Source organism: Nicotiana tomentosiformis, chromosome 2 (assembly GCF_000390325.3).
Source record: "Nicotiana tomentosiformis chromosome 2, ASM39032v3, whole genome shotgun sequence".
Lineage (NCBI taxonomy): Eukaryota > Viridiplantae > Streptophyta > Magnoliopsida > Solanales > Solanaceae > Nicotiana > Nicotiana tomentosiformis.
This window is the reverse complement of record NC_090813.1, coordinates 13,337,279-13,345,595: the sequence shown is the minus strand read 5'-3', so window position 1 is coordinate 13,345,595 and position 8,317 is coordinate 13,337,279.

The window sequence follows — 8,317 nt, the reverse complement described above, 5'->3', positions numbered from 1 at the left end:
TTAAAAAAATAACACTATATAGCCGTTCTCAAAATAATAACCGAAAAATATATATATATATATATATATATATATATATATATATATATATATATATATATATATATATATATGATTTTTGGATCAGCCTGCTCCAATCTTTTTGCGTGGAAGTTACACCAGGTACCCATTTTTAACCCCGCCGTTTAAAATATATCCAAAGTTTACGAGTTATTTAAAGATTAGCCAATTTGCTAAAACTTTAAGGATACGACGCCTAAAAGTTAAAATCTCAAAATTCAAACTACATGACATTGTGTCCTAAAGTTCGAAAATCGTGTCCAGAAGCTCTCTTATGTCCTAAATTTCAAATTAGCACTTGTAAAATTCAGGATACTAGATCATGATTTTCAAATTTAGGATACTTAATCCTGAAATTTAGGTAAATTGAATAATCTTTAAGATATATTATAAATTGTGAATATATTTTAAAGAGTTGGTTTAAAATTGGCTGTTGGTGCACATCTCCCTCTTTTTGCTATCATCGCCCCAATAAAAGCTGGAGTATAACATGTGCTTCCTTTTTTTAAAATCTCTTATTCCCGATTTATGTAATTTATTTTCTTTTTCAGTTTGTCAAAAAATATATATTATATATATACATTATTTATCTTTAATGAAATAATTATAACTAAATAAATATCTATTGACTTATTTTGAAACACTAGTTTCGAAAGATTTTCTTTCCTTTTTAGATTTTGTGCTCAATCAATTAATACTACATAAATTAGTATTAATTTAATGTGTCCTAAAGTCAAAATTTAATGCGTGACCTAATATTTAAAAAATAATTGTAATATATATTTTTATTTAAAATCTATTTTTCTAGCTTTTTGAGATATAAAGTTGATAAACATTTTTATAATCAATTTCTTCAAATAATTCCCTTTAAGTTGATAACCGTCAACATTATTCTATAAGTATATCAATTAAATTATTATCTTCTACTTGTAATATTTCACTTAACAATTATAAAATCCTATAAACCTATTAATTTTAAAGAATGGGCCCCCCTAAATTTGGGGGCTAATACGTAAGCCTTACTAGCAACTCCATAACATAAGAGCCTGCCGTGGACTGAGGGAATATTTTATGAGGATTTTTACCAAGCTATACAATAATAGAAATATATTTACCACTTTTATTTAGGTTCCTTATTAATTACTTGGTATATTTATATTTACAAGTTATATACAAAATCATAAAAAAGAAGAAAATTCAAGATCTCTTAAATTTTGTCTATCAATTACATGACACTCACGCCCCCTCATTTCCAATAACGCCTACATTTAATATTCTGTTCCTTTTCCAAAGGAATTCAAAAATATTCTGTCATAATTTTTTTTATACATATTCTGCAAAAATTGTCGATTCTTTTTCTATTCCAAAACTTTTCAAACCCAATTTCTCTTTCTTACTAATCATCTAAAATCTCTCTTTCTTATTGACACATTGCAGACGAAATACGGAATATTACTCTAGAACTAAGTTACTGGTAAGTTTGAATCTTGTTTTCTTCCTTTCTAAAATATTTATTGTATGTGACTTGTATATCATACATCAATACCCAAAATAATACTTGATATAATACAAATACAATTGAATGATTTAAGGAATTTTGATGTAAAAAAAAAGAGAGAGAAGAGGAGAGGATAAAAAAAGAAAGGATGTAATTGAATCCCTTAATTGTAGGGACTAATAATGGGTTGGGAGCAATCGACATAACTTGTAAGAAAAACCTAAATACTTATTAAAAATTACAAAACATAGAGAACATAAGTAAATAAATTTCTAATATAGTATAGCTAGGTAAAAATTAATATTTTATAAGGACATATCATTAATATTACTTTAATGAAACTTACTCTTTTAAAAGTACAACTTTTACAGCTTTGTGAGTGGTAAAAATACAACTTTTACAGTTTGGTGAAATTCTTACTCGTTTTAAAAGCGGTGGCTTGGAATATAGCTCTTTTCTTTTAAGTCAATATCACACTTGTTCTCCTTTGTACTAAGTAGGATTTGAAAAGCTGGACAAAGTAATATTATTTTCATTTCTTGTCAAATATTTTCGATTCAATTGAAAATACGACCGTAATTAAACGCATCAAAAACATGAAGAGATTAAACATAAATGTTTTCAGGAAATACCAATATAGAAACGACATGGGAGCACGTGCACCCGGTCATCCTAAGGCAGGCTACATAGAAATGACATCAAATAGTTACTCTGAAAAGCTGTAATTTAAGAACTAGCCAATGTGTCTTGAATTTTAGTTTTTCGGTTACTTTTTAGAACAAAAATGACATGAGTTGTCCTAAAATTAAGATGTTTAATTTATAATTTCAAGATAAAAATAAGTATGGGATAATCTCTAAATGACATCTTTGAGAATGACTATTTGTGTACTTGGTTGCTCTTTAAGACCAAGCAGATTTGTTAACAAAAAAGATTATGAGTTCTCAGGATTTTCGTCTCATTTTCGAGTTAGTGTGTTGAATCTCTTTCTGTGGCTATAGTTAGTACAAGGAATATTAATTCAGTGGCAAGATATATAGAGGAATATATAGAGGACAATCAACAAGATTTTATAGTTGTCCTATATATATATTCCTCTTAACTATAAAAATCTTGTTGATTGTCCTCTATATATTCCTCTATCTTTCCCACGCTCTAGATTGAAGGGAGATTTTGAGCAGTATATCCAAGTTATATATAGGCTAGCTTGGGAAAGTTGAACAGTCACTTGCAGAATTAGGACCCAGAAGGCAGGTGATAAATACATGGCAAAATTAATAATTACTACTAGTAATTAAGTTGGTTAAATAGATATTTGGAAGTAGCTTGTGTTCTTTATGAAAACCCTAACTCCCCCCTATAAAGGGGGGAAAGGGACACTATACACACATTTCTCTGGTTCTTATACTATGTCACATACTCAATATACACGCTAACATTAAATAAAAAACGAGTTTATATATCCTTTAATTCCGATATATATGAATAAAACACAGCATAAACCAAATATAATGGAAAATAAGAAAAGGAATAGAATTCATATGCATAATTATAAGGAAACTTACTAGCTAACATATAGATTTCATTATATATTTTATAGCTGTGATTTTGTCCTAAATCCAAATGGTTGTTATAACTGCAAAGGGATCCATGAACTATATATGGAACAGTCTTAAATCCAAAAGAGAATATAAACTAGTGAAGACATATAAAGGAAACCATGAATGGAAAACTTCCCTGCAATTTGACCTAAAAACTATCGAGACGGATAATATATATATTCTTCAAACAAATACACATCAAATTAGTAAACATGATTAATAAAAATTCTATGGTAGCAAAGAAAAGGTACTGATATATATAATCAAGATACAACGACTTAAAAACACACTTGGATTAACAGCTTAAAAGAGTTTTATTTGCAAAGCAACTTATTGTAAAACAGAAGACAAGATAAATTAAAAACAATAATTACAGTATTCGAAAAAAAAAAGTGATACCAACTTCGAACAAGAAAATACCTATTTGTTTTCTTGATTTACAAGGAGCTATATATATAGCTAGCTGTGAATGAGAATATCTTCCTTTGTGCTGCTAGAAAATGTGTGTGAGGAATGAAGCCTGGTCCGAGATCACTCCAAAATGTCTCACTGAATTAGATTACTACTTTTAGCTAAAAAGCAAAAACACTCCGAAAATACACACACAAATTTAAAAAATAAAAAAGAGAGAGAGGAGAAAAAGTAAAAGATTGATTAAGATTTAGACTAAAAGAATCAAAAACCCCAAAAAATCAAAGGGTAAAGAAGAAGAAGAAGAAGAAGAAGAAGAAGAAGAAGAAGAAGAAGAAGAAGAAGAAGAAGAAGAAAGAAAGAAGAGGAGACAAAAAGGAAATAGAAGGATCTTGGATCAGTCTTCATTCCAAACACTTCATTTTTCTTTGAATGATGATAATCTCATAATTTCAATTCTCTCTGCCTTTCTCATGATTTAGCAATGAAGAGCAAGCTATATATGCATATAAAGCTGCAGAGACTCGAATTCTCAATCAATTAAAGCTATGTACTCGTGGCGACACAAACGACAACATTATGTACTCTCTTCCTTTATTTTTTAGTGGTCCATTTTTACTAAGGAGGGAATAGTACTTTCAAAAAGAGAATAAATGAGCTTGTGAATAATTTTGAAATTCTAAAGAAAATGTTTCCAAAGAGAGTTCTGAAAGCATTTCAAAAAGAAAATGTTTTTTTCTAAAAACCAAACCCTATTAGAGTACGTCATTTAATTCCACGCGATGTCCGGATGCACCTCAAATTCTTATTCCGATAACTTTATTCAGAAAAGTTTGGACAAATGAAAAGTTAACTTGTATATAATCTTCGTCTTTTTGTACTCCTATGTATCAAATTTCAAGATTAAAACCCTAATTTTGTAACTAATAATTCCAAAAAATTTCATTCCCTTTCTACGAATATATTTCTGATAAGTTCTAGTTTCTAGGTGTGTGACAGTATGAAGTTGTACTTTTTCTCTTTTTTGTATTTTACAAATCTATTTATGGGTTTAAGTTAGACAGAAATGGTGCATGTGGAAGAGCACATGAAAGACAGGTCATGGAGATTTCTTTTGATAAAATAAAGAAAAGCTGATGAATTTTGGAGTCATTGAATTGTCTTGTTCTGTGACTTTTGGTTGAAGGGATAATTCAGATAGAGACAGTGCCTATTACAGCTATAACTTTTCTTTTGCAGTGCGCTGCCTCTGCTTATGGGAAAAGAATAAGAAATTTATGCACTGAAAACAAAGCAAAAAAAGAGGACAATGGGGAAATATGACGTAGGACATGGTCCTCCTATTAAATTGTGAAATTAATTTTACTCTATTGATGAGTGACTTTAACAGCTTGTTGTTTCGTAATATAATACTATATCGTATTGGAATATATTGTTATGATGTATATGCTGTTTAGATAGATTATATTGTTTGTCATTATTTTATGATATTATGTGTCGATAATATAAAAAATAAAATTATAATATTATAAAGATTTAGTAAGTTATGAGGTTAAACTATTATATAAAAAGGAGGAGTAGGATCAGAGACAGATCCAGAATTTCAAGAAAATGGGTGCACTATTGTGAAGAGCTGGATCTGGAATTTACATTTGACGAGTTTAACTTTAGTCTCTTACCATAAATCCACTACACTTTTAAAATTCTAGGTTTATATTGACGAGCTTGTAGCATGAGTATGCTGATGAAATCTGCCTCTCCCAAGTCTAGGACAATCTCTCATGATGTGCCTAATATCACCACACTCATAACAAACCCTTTGCAGGTCCGGCTGCTCATACTGAGTCTATGCCAGATAACTAGAATAACTATTATAAGAACCATGTGTCGGTGGTGCGTTAAAAGAACTTACTAGAACACTCCGAGTATTCTAAAATTATTTCCATGACCCCGCTGATACTGGAATGTAGAATTATTAAGGATGCGAGAACATCATTATCCCAAAGAAATCTCAACTCTTAATCATATACAAGTTTTGGAGAACCCTTCAATACCACATAAATACATCTCAGGCTAAAATTGATATAACACATGACCGTGCAATCTGATTGTTTATAGTGGACTCCCTTCACTTGGCGAGAAGCCATAGGACACAGTCCGATGATCCACAATACTAACCTTCATCGCTTGTACGACACTAATCATAAGACACCTTAAGACCTTTATTTGGCGCATGTCATCCTCGTGACAGTTAGACTCGCTTCCTCGAGTACCTTGGCTGCTAGTATGTACCCTCCGCTAAATAGAAATTCCATATGAACCACATAATCGCTAATACTACCAACTATCTTCAGATTTACATCCACCTCGTTACCCTACCACGATTGTGACGATTAGACAACTAATTAAACCTTCTTAAGAACGTACTTATCAACCAGGTATCAGAACGTGCAGCACCCTCATGTGCACAACTGAATGATCTCTCAATACTTCCGCATCCTCGATCTCGACGACACGTGGTAACAATGGTTGAGCAACCCTGGCTCCCTCATAACCCCTTTATAGTATCACGAACTGTTGGCGCATAGTTGATACCAAGTGCGCAACTTCATACACGAGTGAATGCAAAAGAACATAAGATATATGTTTCAAGCTAAATAAATGTCGCACGATAAGGAATGAAAGAAGTGGAGATATTTCCTACTAGCTGTGTAGCCTCTCGAAGATAAGTACAGACGTTTCCGTACCGATCCGCAAGACTCTACTAAACTCGTTCGTGACTCGTAGAACCTATGAACCTAAAGCTCTGATACCAACTTGTCACGACCCAAAATCCCACCACAGGGGTCGTGATGACACTTAGTCTCTAAGACTAAGTAAGCCGATTATAATTACAATTCAAGATAATTTTTTTTTATATAAACCAACAGCAAAAATAATTACAAACAACCTCCCAAAACTGGTAATACTGAGTCACGAACTCTAACTAAATACATGAAATGATCTTAAGGATCGAATACTCAATACTGTTTGATTAATAATTAACAGTATAATAAAATGGAAAGACTCCAAGGGACTTCGACGACCAAACAGCTCTACCTTGAATCCTTGCGATCACACTCTAACTCTGTCCGAGTCCGATATCTCCAATACTGGCTCTGTACAAAAATGTGCAGAAGTGTAGTATGAGTACACCACAGTTGGTACCCAATAAGTATCAAGACTAACCTTAGTGGAGTAGTGACGAGGTACAGTCAAGACACTCACTAGTCTAATAACATGTGTAATATAGCATACAAAAATAATAGGAAACAAATAACAATGATGATAATAATAATCAACCAGCGATATAAACAGCAGGGCGACAAGAACACCATAAATATTGTGCAACAAATAATGAATACAAGTACAACCAATTAATCAAGTCATTCCAATATAAATCTTTCGCCTATATGTTTTTCAAATAGAAATCCTCACGATATAATACTTTCAAATAAATCTCATTCAAATCTATTTCCCTCAAATATCTTTCAAATAAAATTCTTTCAAATAAATCTCTTTCGAATAAAAGTCACCTTGTGATACAGTATTTCAAAATCATAAAATACGGGTCTCAGCCTACTTTCATATTTCCACGACACCTCGTGCTAATTTCTCTATCACAACCGCACGGACAACTCACGTGCCAATATCATCATTATTTAACCACAATACCTAGTGCCCACATTTCATATCCCAACTGCACGGATAATTCACGTGCCGATATACCAATATATATAAGATACGCATGATTAATTTATTTTCAGTAAAGTAAGTTTATAATTTTTAAACCAACTAAGAAATCATCAAAGAAGTGAGTTTATTTTTGAACTCGTTTGGTGAAGAAAATGACATTTCAATTAAAATGAAGCATCCGATGACTACTAAGTTGGTTGTAAAATTTATTAAATTAAAACATAATAGCAATTTCTTTTATTCGAAACAACTCAATTCTCGAAAACCAGTAAAAATCATAAACACAAATCTGCAGAGTCTTGTACAAAGAGCCAAAGCCAACACAACACAACAAGAAATACAAAACACATAATAAAATCAAATAATACATCACGGAAGAACACAAAAATTTACATATCACGAAAAAATAAAATAACCAAAGGCAAGTGCATCCATAGAAAAATATCAACAAAAAAAAAAGCACCCCCGTAGTACCGCCTCGTAGTCCCAAAAGTAAATATGCAAGACATGAGGGATCTCCCAAGGTACCATCTCGTAATCCCAAAAGTAAATATGCAAGACAGGGGGATCTCCCGAAATACCGTTCCGTAGTCTCAAAGTAAATATGCAGGGCATGGGGATCTCCCAGAATACCGTTCCGTAGTCCCAAAGTAAATATGCAGGGGGATCTCCCGGAATTTTGTTCTGTAGTCCCAAAGTAAATATGATTTTAACAACTGCACATCAAGTGTTCACATATCACAAATGGCTCATCAAGTGCTCAAATACTACAACATATCACAAATTACAAATCAAGTATTCAAATATTACAACATATCACAAATTGCACATCAAATGTCAAATATTACAACATATCACAAATTGCACATCGAGTGCTCAAATATTTTAACTTGCCACAGAAATCAACAATACATCAATTTCCACAATAAGGAGCCCATGGCTCGGCCATAATGTGCACAAAATCTTAACAAAAATATTCGGGAGTGAACAACTCAATAAAATAATACTTCAC